General features: G+C 46.8%; 1 protein-coding gene across 1 annotated transcript in view; it reads left to right on the top strand.

Annotated features, from left to right (window-relative positions):
* Positions 1-13,728, top strand: part of XPNPEP1 (X-prolyl aminopeptidase 1) — a 410,780-nt gene that overhangs the window by 107,000 nt on the left and 290,052 nt on the right. The window lies entirely within an intron of this gene.

The following is a 13,728-nucleotide window of genomic DNA, read 5'->3' as shown; positions in this document are numbered from 1 at the left end:
CTACGATCAAAAAACTGCACTGGCTCCCAATGGAATATCGCATCAAATTTAAGACGCTCTGTCTGGCATTTAAAATCCTTAAACTTCAGAGCCCGGCCATTTTGTGCCCTCTTTTGACTTTGTACGTCCCACAACGTAATTTACGCTCCCTTGGTCAGCACCTTGCAACCATCCCTAAAAGCAGGCTCTGCCGTATGGGTGGACGCTCTTTTCGGGTGCTGGGAGCCAGACTCTGGAATTCCCTTCCGGTTGCCATTCGTGGCATCGAGAACCTGCTTGCTTTTCGTAAAGCTGTAAAGACCTTTCTGTTCTCCTGCCCTAAAGGCTTTGCCCTTCTGGCCTGCTCTATCCACTCCACCTCACTGTGCACTAGCGCCGGGACGCCTCTTTGCTGGGGCAGCTGTTGCGCTTCAATAAACTAATAACATAACATAACAGTGTGGCTGAATGAACAATTGTTATCAAACAACGTGACAAGCTGTGCATATGAAGACTTTCTACTTGCCTATGGAGGTGAGCTCATTGTGGCAACTGATCCTTGATAACAGTATGAAGCATATTCCATCTCTCTGACCAACACCAGTATGGTGGCCAAATCATATCATGCCTGTGAACCCACCAATGATGATGGAATTCCTCATACTTAAATGAACGCAGACCGCTGTATGTATTGGACTGTATAATGAAGCGTTGAGAGATGCGATTTTTAATCTATATTAAAAATTGGCTCTCTCCATGCTTATATACATTACCTACTGGCGGTCACCAGTATTTAGCTATAGACCAATCTTCATGGAATTTTCAGAAAAAAGTGTCAAAGTAGGTTCTTTGTCATGCAAACTTTGGTGGTGATCCGTGCAGTGGGGACCGAGAAATAGGGGCGCAACAAAAAATGGTGCGTTTGTAATATTAATTCCCATAGGAACCTACAGCCTTAACAGCTGGACGGAATTACACCAAATTTGGCACACAAATATATGTTGTTACGCTGATTGTGCTTTTTGTTATTTGGTGCAAATCCGTCCAGTTATTTTTGAGAAACTTAAGCCGAACATTTTGGATATATCTCTAGCTATGGATATTTCGCAAATAATCGCGGATGACATGCCATCGGGAATGCTGTGACTGACTGGACGCAACCTAAATAGAAAGTTGCGGCCCCCATTTTATCCTTCTGGAATTTTTGTGAAAGCTAACATTAGGGGTCACTGTAGAGATAATCTGACCCCATGTTTGGGAAATGGGTGTGTTAGTGACACAAGTTATGTGTTCAAAATAGTTTTTTTTAATCACGCACAATGTTCGCGACAACACCGCGACCGACAGCGCTGCCCGTGTGTACTATTGCGGGGACATTGCGAATATAGCGTAGTCATCGCGAACATTAGTGAGAATATAAAAAAGTATATATTTGTACACACTGATGTACGCACTCACAAACTGAGTCAGACACGTATACACATACCCCCTCACACTTATCCATCCAGTCCCTTACCCACTCAGATACTCAGGCACTGACTCACATACCCGTTCAGGTACTCATGCACCCACTTACAGACTGATTCAGAGAGTGACAGGCCCATGAACAGACCCACTCAGACTCATGCGTACAGTCTCAGACATACTTAGAAACTCTTACACCCGCTCACAGACCCAACTGGGTACTCTCACACCCACTTACAGACTCACTCGGAGAGCACACATCCATGTACAGACCCATTCAGAGACTCGCATATGTTCTCACAGGCTCACTGAGACACTCCTACACCCACTCATGGATCCACTTAGACACTCATAAACACACTCACACACCCATGAGTCACTCCCACACTCACTCACCGATCCTCTCAGACTTATGGACTCACTCACTCATACAATCGGAAACTCACACACCCACTCATAAACTCAGTTGGATAAACACCCACCCACCCACCCACTCACCCACCCACCCACCCACCCACCCACCCAATCACCCACCCACCCACCCAATCACCCACCCACCCACCCACCCACCCACCCACTCACTCACCCACCCACCCACCCACCCACTCACCCACCCACCCACCCACTCACCCACCCACCCACCCACCCACCCACTCACCCACCCACCCACCCACCCACTCACCCACCCACTCACCCACCCACCCACCCACCCACCCACCCACCCACTCACCCACCCAGCCACTCAGCCACTCAGCCACCCACCCACCCACTCACCCAGCCACTCACTCACCCACTCACCCAGCCACTCACCCAGCCACTCAAGGCTCATGCATCCACCCAGACACTCATGCATGCACCCATTCACTCACCTACTCAGGCACTTTTGCTCTCACTCATAGACCCATTGTGACCCTCATACACCCACTCAGAGATCCACTGCTATACACCCATTCAGTCACTCAGACACCCACTCATAGACCCACTCAGAGACTTATGCACACAGTCCGTTATACACTCAGAGACTCATGCACCCACTCACAGTTGCACTCAGTGACCCACACAACCAATTACAGACCCATCGTGACACTGATGCACCCACTCATAAATGCACTATGGTAGTCGGTCAGTTCATTAAAGAAGCATTGTTAGACTGATGTACTGTCTTACCGATTCACTCCAATACTTATACAGTGAATGGGAGACTTACTGATACAGTGATACATGAAGTCATAGATTACACTGAGAGTGTTATGCACTATATTATAGAGATCTTAAGGGAGTTGGCATGCTGTTATACAGTCATTTAGATTGTAATGTGTTTAGTCTGTTGGTTATAATCCATTTTACAGTTATAAGTTTTGAATGTGGTGGTAGCTATTGAATGTCTGCATATGATGATGATGATGATTCGAGCCTTATATAGCACAACTTAGCCCATAGGCGTCAAAGCACTAAGGATGGAAAGAAGTCAGTGTGGAGGGGGAGGAGGCGTGCCGACTAGCAATAGAATTCACTGAAGAGTCAAGTCTTCAGGGCCTTCCGAAAGAGGAGATAGGATGATTGAGCCTTGAGCTCCACAGGAAGGGAGTTCCAAATCCTTGGAACGAGGGAGGAGAAGGCCCTCCCGCCCCACCTTGCTTTGGTACTTCTGGGAATGGCAAGGAGATTTTTATTCGCTGAGCCAAGGGCCCTGTCGGGGATATGACGGGACACCAGAGAACAAATCCCTTCTGCCCCAAGTCCATGCAGGGCGCGGTGAGTAAGGCACAAGGCCTTAAATTCAATCCTTGCTTGCACGGGGAGCTAGTGCAGGTTTTTCCTGATGGAGGAGCCTGATGACCGCCTAGAAGCGTCAACAACGAACCTTGCAGCCGCGTTTTGTATAATCTGGAGACGCTGGACAAGTTGTTTATTAATTCCTAGATAGAGTACATTTCAGTAATCTAATCTTGAGGTTATGAGGGCCACCGTAATCTGTTTACGGGCTTCGATCGAAAGATAGTGGGCAATTTTCTTTAAGATTCGCGAGACCCCACAGCAGGTTGAGGCAGTCCTGCTAACCTGTATGTCAAAGCGAAGCGAGGAGTCAAAAGTTACACCCAGATTCCGGGCCGACTGAGAGGGGGTGGGGCAGGCACCTAGAGCGGAGGGCCACCAGTCAGCAGACCAGGTCTCCTGCTTGCCTCCAAAAATGAGCACCTCCGTTTTCTCCCCATTTCACTTGAGGTAATTTCTCGCCATCCAGTTTGCAACTGCTTCCATGCAGGCTCTAAAATTACGGGCAGTGATTTCTGTGGTTTGCGAGATGGAGACCATGATCTGGGTGTCGTCCGCGTAAGATACGACTTCCAGACCAAAGGATCTGACCAGCCTAGCCAAAGGTGTTACATAAATATTGAAAAGCGTGGGGCTCAGGGACGAGCCCTGAGGAACCCCACAATGCACAGGCTTGATGGGGGAGAGGTAGTTGCCCAGCTTGACCCTCTGTTCGCGTTTAGCCAGAAAAGATGTTAAAAGGCTAAGCGCGGGTCCCTCCACTGCTATCTCCTCGAGGCGCATGGCCAAGATGGAAGGGGACAGGGTGTCAAAAGCGGCTGTGAGGTCGAGCAGGACCAGCAAGGTGGTCTGCCACTGTCGATCTAAGCCCGTATGTTGTTAGTGACAACTGTGAGGGCGGACTCGGTGCTGTGTGCCTTCCGAAAACCGTGTTGGGATGGGTCAAGGAGGCTGGTGTGTTCTAAGAAGGCGCTCAAATGAGTGTTTAAATCGGCTTCTAGCATTTTCGCAAGGGCAGGGAGCAAGGAGATGGGGCGAAAATTCTTGAGGATACCTGGGTCTAGAGTGGATTTCTTAAGGAGGGGTTTAACAATGGCTAGTTTCCACAGCTCCGGATAGACACCCTCGTGAATTGCCCGATTGATGACTTCCAGGAAGGGAGGGAGTAGAGTGTCTCTGCAATCCTTGAAGATTTTAAGAGGGCAGGGGTCAAGGGGCGATCCCGACTTGAGAGCATCCAGGTGCAGATTAAGTTGCTCTAAGGTTAATAAGGGAAAGTTGGTAAGATAGCTACCCTGAGGTCTGACAGAAATCATATCTGCAGAGGGTGCCATCATGTCGGGAGGGGGCCCTAGATCATGGTTGAGGGCTTCTAGACCTAGATGGATATCTGTAATTTTCGCCTGGAAAAAGGTGCAAATTTGGTCGCAGAGGTCCTGTGAGGCAACAATGGGGTCAGGAGTTTGAAGGGCACACAGGGAATCCACAATTTTGAATAGATCCCGAGGGGAGCTGAGATAGGTGGTAATTTTGATAAAGTGGGATTTCTTTGCCGCCAGCACCGTGTTTTTATACTCCTTAAGGAGTCTTTTATGATTATCTTTTTCAAGGGGGTCAAGGTGGAGCCTCCAAAGCCTCTCCTGGTTCCTACATCCCTGCCTGAGTGATCTACGGGTGTCTGAAAACCAGGGTGCTGTGGGGCGTTTCCTTGCGGAGTAGTGCTGCTTAAGCGGGGCAAAAGTATCGACGGCCTTGGAGATGGTGTTATGAAGGTCCAGAGCCGCCACGTCGATGCCTTTAGGTGAAGAGGTCATGGAGCGGGACAATAGTGGGACTAGGGTTTCATTATTTATCCCCCGAAAGTTTCTCTTGAATTCCCATCTGCTGGGGTCTGCCGGCGCAGCGGTGGAATGAGGGGTATGGAAAGCAAAAGGGACGGCCATGTGGTCTGACCAGGATAGGGGGAGGGGGGGGTCCCTATCCTTAATCTGGGGTCGTTGGAAAAACGCCGTCCAACGTGTGTCCAGCATAGTGGATAGGGCCCATGACACCCTGTGTAAACACACAAGAGGCCATGGAATCCAGAAGGTGGATAGAGTCTGCGGAAGTGTCATTCTCCAAATGGAAATTGAAATCCCCCAAGATTGTTAGGTTTGGCCTGTCTATATAGGGTTCAAGCATTTTTAGTAGGTCAAGGCTGAAGCTGGCCCTAGGGCCTGGAGGCCTGTATATCAGAATTCCTGCGAAGGTGACCGTGGGGGCGGGGTTAAGGGCAAAGTACATAGCCTGAAAAGAGACTGAAGGCAAATGTTCGATGCGGCACTTTATAGAGGTTCTATGTAGGATTCCCAATCCTCCACCCCTCCGAACAGCCCTATCCATTCTGGCCAGGGAGTAACCTTCTGGGATAGCATTCAAGAGTTCAGGCCCGGAGGTCTCAGAGGCCCAGGTCTCTGTGACAAATGTCCAGGCGGGGCTTCTGTCCGAGATAAAGTCTCTGAAGGCGAAGTTGTTTTTGACCAAGGACCGGGCACTAATAAGGAAACCCGCCTGTGTATTCTGCGGGGGGAGCTCGGGTTTACCTAGCCCCGATTGTTTGTGGCGAGGGATCAGGGGGGGAGCAGGTAGCTCCTCCAAGGCACTGACATCTGGGAGAGTCTAGGAACCTTCCGGGGCTTAAGCCTATAGTGGCAGGTTCTTCCAGGAGGTTTTAATGAAAGTAGCACCTGTAAGGTATAAAGGGGACTAGCTTGCCCATAGGTGTCTATAGGTACAGCCGTCCCGGCCCCCGGCGCATCCTTGGTGCGGACGGGCGCAGACGGGCAGGACTCTGGCACAACTCCGGCACAGGTCCGGCGCGTCCGCTGATCGCGTCCGCTGTGCGGAGACATATCCGTCCCCTTTTATGCGGCAGCTAGACCGCGTCAGAGCGCTTCCACTCACCCAATATGGCCGCTATGGAGCTTCGCCTGCCCGGGACCGAACTACTCCGCGTCAACACTCGGCTGAGAGTGGCCCAGGTAGCGATAAGATGGGGAAGGGAGGTGACAGGTTTAAAAAGCTTACTAATCAAGCCAGAGTTACGTTTTAAAAAGAATAGCGACCGGCTTCCGCCTCAGGAGGAGAAAATATCACATTGCAAGATCGTGCGCAGGCTCAGAGATGCCCCTTTTATGCGGCAGCTAGACCGCCTCCGAGCGCTTCCACTCACCCAATATGGCCACTATGGAGCTTCGCCTGCCCGGGACCGAACTACTCAGCGTCAACACTCGGCTGAGAGTGGCCCACGTAGCGATAAGATGGGGAAGGGAGGTGACAGGTTTAAAAATCTTATTAATCAAGCCAGAGTTACGTTTTAAAAAGAATAGCGACACAACAACCTCCCTGCTTCCGCCTCAGGAGGGGAAAATATCACACTGCAAGATGTTTTGTCATTTCGCAGCGTATTTTCAGTGATACCGGCAACAGATATTATCGTAGCGCCTGGCGTCGCCACAAAAACAGAAAATCGGTTTAAATGATTGTTTTTATATTAACTCACTACAAAATTATTACTTTAAACAGTGCCGTGATAAACCCCTAGTATTTAAAATACTGTAAAATGTGTGCATATGTGTTTTACACCTCTTAAAAAAAGCCGCGATCATTGAGGTTACCGAAGTCATCACGACTCTCGGCGTCATCGCAATAACAGGAAGTAGGGTTCAAACACTGTTTTTTTTTTTTTTTTTAAGTTACTACAAATATGTCTACAAACGTTCTTTAAGTTAGTAATGTGTGTATTGTAATAGTTAGAATTAATTTTTTAAGTTATAAGTTTTTTATGTGGTGGTGGTTGTTGAATGTTTGCATTCGGTTTGAGATTTTGCAATGTGATCGCAACGTTGCAGCGAATACAAAAAATGTAAATGTAAAAAACTACACTTATTAATACACAGAAGGAAATACAAGGTTATAAAAATACACGTTATAGAGCCATTTTAGATAGATAGAAAATACAATTTAAAAACCTAAAAAAACATAGTTTACATGGACGTTCTAGTTGGGAAATAGATTTTGAAAAACCTTAGAAATTCACTGAAAAAAACAAAGGTTACACGGATGTTATAGTTAGGCTGACATTTCACTCGTACAAAACCAGAGAGGTTCAGCAGTTATAGTTAGCTGAGCTAACTATAACTCATGCCCCGCATTACACTGCTTATGACCTCACATATTACATCACTCATGACAGGGTCATTGAAATCACTGATGACATCACTGAACAGGAGATACAGTTTTTAGAGAAACTCGAGGACAAGCAAGGGTGTACATTGGCTAGCCACAATTTGACAGCTTTTAAGATGGAGGCCTTTATACAAAATCAGTTTCCATATATGTATATTCTAATATTTGCATTTGCGAATGAGGTCTCTTATTGACTGGAGTGGCCATCTAGGACAGGTGGAGTTCAGAGGCCTCTGGTCTCATGTGGAGTCTGATCTCCATGTCAACATGTTGGAGCTCGGGGAGATTTGCTTGACACTGAAAGTCTTTCTTCCTTCGATCATGGGAAGACTGGTGTAGATGTTCATGGACAACACCACTGCCATGTGATATTGCAGCAAATAGGGCGGGGTAGGGTCGTGGACCCTTTGTCATCAGGTCCTGCGCCTGTAGACATGGCTGGAATGTCCTAGCATTTTGCTGGTGGTTCAATACCTTGCTAGCTCTCTGAGCGTGAGAGCAGACAAACTTAGCCGCAGATGCCTTGCAGATCACGAATGGTGTCTCCATCAGGACGTGGTGAAAGATCTCTTTCATCAGTAGGGAGAGCCTTGATCTTGATCTGCTCACCACCGCAGAGAATGTGAAATGTCAGCGGTTTTGCATGCTGGAGTTTTCAAGGCGACTCTAGCTCAGAGAACCTTTTTGTCTTAAGTGGAGCTCCGGCCTCCTATACGCCTTTTTTTAATAATACCACCGCTGCCCAGAGTTCTTAAGAAGATCAGGAATAAACTGGCTTAAGTCATTCTTGTGGTTTCGGATTGGGCATGGAGAGTCTGCTATCCCAAGCTGTTAAACCTGACCATCGGTCTGCCAGCCAAGCTGCCTCTTCGAGAGGATCTTCTGTTGCAGCAACAGGGTAATGTTTTGCACCTGATCCTGCACACCCTCCACCTTCATGCGTGGATATTAAGTGGTGACAGTTAATGAATGAATGAATGAATAAGTACATGCTTATATAGCGCATGGCTACCCAGAGGCATCCCAGCGCTTCTAGACCGAACAACAGGACAGTATCACTCAGCGAAACAAAAAGGTCTTTAGCCGTTTCCTAAAAGCAAGATGGTTGGATTCAAGCCGGATGTTCTCGGGGAGTCGGTTCCAGAATTTAGCTGCTTGGAAAGAGAGCCGACGACCACCCATGCATGACCACTTAACCCTCTGGACTACCAGCAGATTAAGATGGTTAGATCTTAAAGCTCTGAGAGATTGATGGCGGCGGAACAGAGGACGCAGGATGGCAGGGCCATTATTCGTTATAGACTTATGAGCCATACACATGGCCTTAAACAAGACCCTTTTCTGTACCGGGAGCCAATGAAGAGACCGCAGAGCAGCCTTCGCGGAAATGTGTCTAGGAACATCCATGAGTAGACGGGCTGCACAATTCTGGACAGACTGCAGTATTTTAATAGAGCCTATGGGGGCACCCAGATAGACCGCGTTAGCGTAGTCCAGTCGGGAGAGAATGAGGGACTGGACAAGCAAGCGTCTAGCCTCAAAAGGAAGAAGGATCAAAACCTTCCTGAGAAGCCTGAGCAGACCATAGCAGGTCGCGGCGACTTTTCTGGCCTGAACTTGAAACCCCAGGGTGGAATCAAGCCAGACCCCCAGACTCTTAATTTGGTTCTTGGGAATGGGAGAGGGACCAAGAAACTTCGGCCACCAAGGGTCGAGATTAATGGGGGCCTTATAACCCAAAATCATGATTTCGGTTTTTGAACCATTAAGCTTTAGGAAGGAGGAGTCCATCCATTCCAGAACTTTGGTAAGATAGGGGGCCAGATTGTTTATCCCAGAGTTCGGAGAGTCTACCCTAGCGAGGGAGACGACCAACTGCGAATCATCGGCGTAGGTGACCAACTGAATTCCCCAGGGAAGAACCACTTCAGCAAGTGGCCTCATATAGATATTAAACATGGTCGGGCTCAATGAAGATCCCTGGGGAACCCCATAATGCAGAGGGAGTTGTTTCGACGATGATTCATGCTCAAAGACTGAAAAGGTTCTCTCCAAAAGTAAGGACAGGAGCCGTTTGAGGGCCGTCCCTGTGACTCCTACCTCCCGCAAGCGGTGAATCAAGAGCGGGTGATTTACTGTGTCGAAGGCTGCGCTGAGGTCCAACAGGACCACCGCAGCGCAGCCTCCAGCATCCACAATATTCCTAGTTTCCTCTACTACAGCCACTAGTGGGGTCTCTGTCACCTGCTTGACTCTAAATCCAGTTTGGGTGGGGTGAAGAGCTCCCTTGTTCTCAGTAAATGACGATAATGCCAAGTTGACGTGTTTTTCTGCGAATTTTACTAAGCCCAGGCAACAAAGAAATGGGTCGATAATTGGACCAGTCTTCCGGGTCCGGGCTAGGTTTTTTTTAGAAGCGCCTTGACTCTGGCTGCTTCCATAAGGGTGGAACCACACCTGCCGCTGGGGAGGAGTTGATAACGTCTCTAATAACAGGGGAGACAGTCGCCGAAACCTGTTTAAGGACAGATGGCGGAGCAGCATCTGAAGGGGAGCCAGATTTAAGGTTCCCAAGGAGTCTTTCTGCCGTGGATAGATCAAGCAGAGGGAAGGACTCCAAAACTACGGGAGAACCAGGACCGATCACAGGGGGAGGAGACATCACAGTGATCAGTCGGAAGGAAGGTTGAATAGATATTAGCCACCTTGGTGGCGAAGAAACAGGCCAGATCATTGCAGCGTTTCTGGGGGTCAGGGGCTGCATTAGCGGGACGGGGGGGGGGGTGACCAGGGATTGGAATATTTTTAAATTTTCCCTAGGCATGTTAGCAGCAGCAGCAATTGTTTCCTGATAGTAGAAAGATTGTGCAATTTTTAATTGGTTCTTATATATTCTGAGTGCCGATCTATATTCGTTTTTATTAACAGCGGAGAAATTTTTTCTCCATTTTCTTTCGGCACGCTTGCAGCATTGTTTAAGACTCTTTAATTCAGTGGAGTACCAGGGCATTTTATTAGGGCCAGTGAGATGGCAAACTTCTGTCTTAGAAAGAGTGATATCTAGGGTGGTCTCTAACCACTCATTAAAGGCGGCATTAGCTGTAACGGGATTATCATGGATAACAGGGGGGGACTTATTCAAGGCTGATACCCAGTCATCCAAGGAAAGTTTCGACCAAATCCGATTAAACTTCTTGGATAGTTTGACCGGATAATTTAGGTCGGGAGGAATCCAAGTAAATGCGAGCAATGCATGATCTCCAGAAGTCTATAATGCTATTCTGGCAGGCAGAAGTTCCATAAAGTTGGTATACCCCTACCTTTGAGACAAGTTTGTGTCATGGTGTGTATCCCACAATGTTGATTCCCTCTCTGCACCTTAATCAAATGTTATTTTGTTCTTATTGTCCTTGGCTCAGCAGTGCTCTTCTCTGGGCACATTTACGGATAACCTTTCTGCCATCTTGACAATCTTGCTGTTGCCCGACCAACCTTCCCTCTTTATGCCACCTGTTGTTGCGAGGTTCCTTAAAGACCTGCAACATATGTTTCCACCTATGCCCGTTTTCATTCCTCAGTGGGACCATAAAGTGGTTCTCACCTGTCTTACTTGTGCACCATTCGAGCCTCTGCACAATTGTCTTCTTGGGCTCCTGACTATAAAAACTTCCTTTTTAGTGACCTTAATATCGGGCAGGAGGGTCGGGGAACTGCAGTCGCTCTCTGTGCACCGTCCTAATACCACCTTTTATCCACAAGCTGGTTCTCAGGACTGTGCCTACATCCTTCCTAAGGTTGTGAGCCCTTTCCATGTAGGCCAGTAGTTTACACAGCCTACCTTCATTGCTCTGCCTCATCCCTCCAAAGAGAAGAAGATACTCCACCGTCTTGACCCAAAAACAGTGTTGTTGTTCTACCTTGACCACACAAAAGAATTCCGGGTGGACCGTCAACTCCTTGTTGGCCATGTGGGAGCAGAACAATGAAAGGCAGTACAGAAGAGGACCATCTTGCAATGGATTGTCCTATGCATAAAGAGGTGCTATGCGTTCGCCAAGAAGCAACCTCCTGAGTGCTTGAGGCCTCATTCCACTTGAGCCAAGGTGACGACCGCTGTGTCCCAGTCTTGGACGACTGTCAGGCAGCAATGTGGGTCTCGCTGCGCAGGTTCACAAAGCACTATTACCTGAACAGCCTGTGTTCGAAAAATCATTAAAAACAATCTAGACCTGCAAGTCTAGTATCTTTAGTAATCCACTTGACCTAACTGTAATGTACTTGACCATTAAACTGGTCTCAAATTGTGTGATCCTAGGCAAATATTTTGTCTTATGCAGCCTCCTTTTTCTTTATTATCACATAAGAGAGCACTTTCAAATATGCAAGTTCCCTATTTCTGCTGTACAAGAAAACCTCTTTTTCTTTACTAGACTAAATGTTTGCTCCGTGTAGAACAGGAATCAAGCCCATATTTAGGGTATACATGATCCCTGGCTTGCCTCTTAGTTGACTAAAAGCATTGTCATCTGGTCAGGAGCAGTAATAATTCCCAGTTCATGTTTAAAAACTCACTTTTCATAGATATATTATCAAAGCATGATGTGATAGTGCTCTGTCATTTACAGAGAGCATATTTTCAATTGAAATGGCCACAAAACTTTAACATGTAGTTTTACTGATGAAAGCGCACAATGTTTGAAAATTGGGTTTCAGCAAAAATATTTCAAATTTGCACACCACCAAGAAAAGTGTTCTAATTTGTTTTGGTCTTATAGAAATAGGTTTTTCACCACAGAATTACAAAACTGATTCTTCATAACTAGTGAAATATATTTGAAATTGTTGAACAGTTCACTTAGCTGTTTCAGTGTTGTGTTGGATAAAAAGCCAGCCATCTTACAGCCTTTCATTTCACATGCTTTTTACAGTTCAATTGTCACACAGTTCACTTTACAAAATTCTGTAACTTCAGTCACAGAAAGCACAGAAAGAAAATTAAATGTAGGAAGACAAACTGACTTTTGACCTCTGTTTCTAAAAGCCAGCAAATGTGGTAAGATAAGATTTACATGCATTTTTATTGCTCTTTCACTTTGTGAGCAATAAAGATGCCTTTAAATCTTGCTATCTTGCCCCATTTGCTCCGCTTTCAGAGACCGAGGTCGAAAGTCAGTTTGTCACCCTACTTTTACTTTGTGTTGTGTGTCTGAAGTTAGTGGATTTTTAGCTTGCCAGAAAGGGCAAGTAGTCCCTAAAAATAGCTTGTCCTGAAAAAATCTTTCCCGACAATGCCAGTGGATTTTTCTAACAGTCCAGTCCATTGTGATGGGCACTTCGCCCATTCAGTCCCGCAGGACTTTCTGATCTAATTGGTTTCACAGCCCCACCTCCGGGGGGGGGGGGGGGTTATTGCTTGGCTATGTATTCTAGTAAGAGACCCGTGTCTAGAAATCTCTAACTGCCGAGCAAGTTACTTACCTTTGGTAACGCTTTATCCTGTAGAGACTGTATCTAGCCACAGATTCCTTAACGACTCACCCATCCTTCCCACTCTGTGAACCAGTTGCAGTATAGGGAACATCCTCTTAAGCGCCTTAGTTTGTCACACCATTGGTTATTGCTCATGGCGGCTCCACACTCCTAGTGTGGATAGTTGTGAAAGTAACTTAGATCAGTGCGCCGAGGTGGTTACTATATAGGTACCGTGTACATCACTTCTGGCTTAGACGCCACCAACTGGCGCATAGGGGTACTCCTCTGTAATCTTCCGGATCCAGTCTGACGCCTGGGAATTATTCTATGGTAAGGAGTCTACAGATAGTTCGAATTTCTACGGTGTTACCAAAGGTAGGTAACATGTTCTTCATGTGGTAGTCATAGAAAGTGAACAACCATAACATTAAGGGGCTTACTTGAAAGGATTTCTTCATTTAAATAAAAATATATATTCTGCACTGACTCCCCTTTCCCACACAGAGCTTGTGAAAGATCGGAGTAGAAGCATAGGTGGAAATATAAGACATGCATAGATATCCATGTGTTCTTCTTGGGGTTTTTGTGAATCCCCAGACAATCCGGAATTCATAGGATTTCTAAATTTCAAAAAAACGTTTACAAAATGGTCCCATTAATCTGAGCGCTTTTCTTTATTGCATGTTTCCTAATAACTAAACAGAGTGTATGTTTTCATTTTCATTTAACATTTACACTTGGTTACGACTAGGAATTAAAAAAATCGTCAACGCTTGTTTTCTCTGCAGCAATCCTATCTAGGACCTCTAA

The sequence above is a fragment of the Lissotriton helveticus genome, chromosome 5_1, assembly GCF_964261635.1.
Source record: "Lissotriton helveticus chromosome 5_1, aLisHel1.1, whole genome shotgun sequence".
NCBI classification, from domain to species: Eukaryota; Metazoa; Chordata; class Amphibia; order Caudata; family Salamandridae; genus Lissotriton; species Lissotriton helveticus.
The sequence above is the reverse complement of the archived record's forward strand: the minus strand, read 5'-3'. Positions and strand labels throughout refer to the sequence as shown.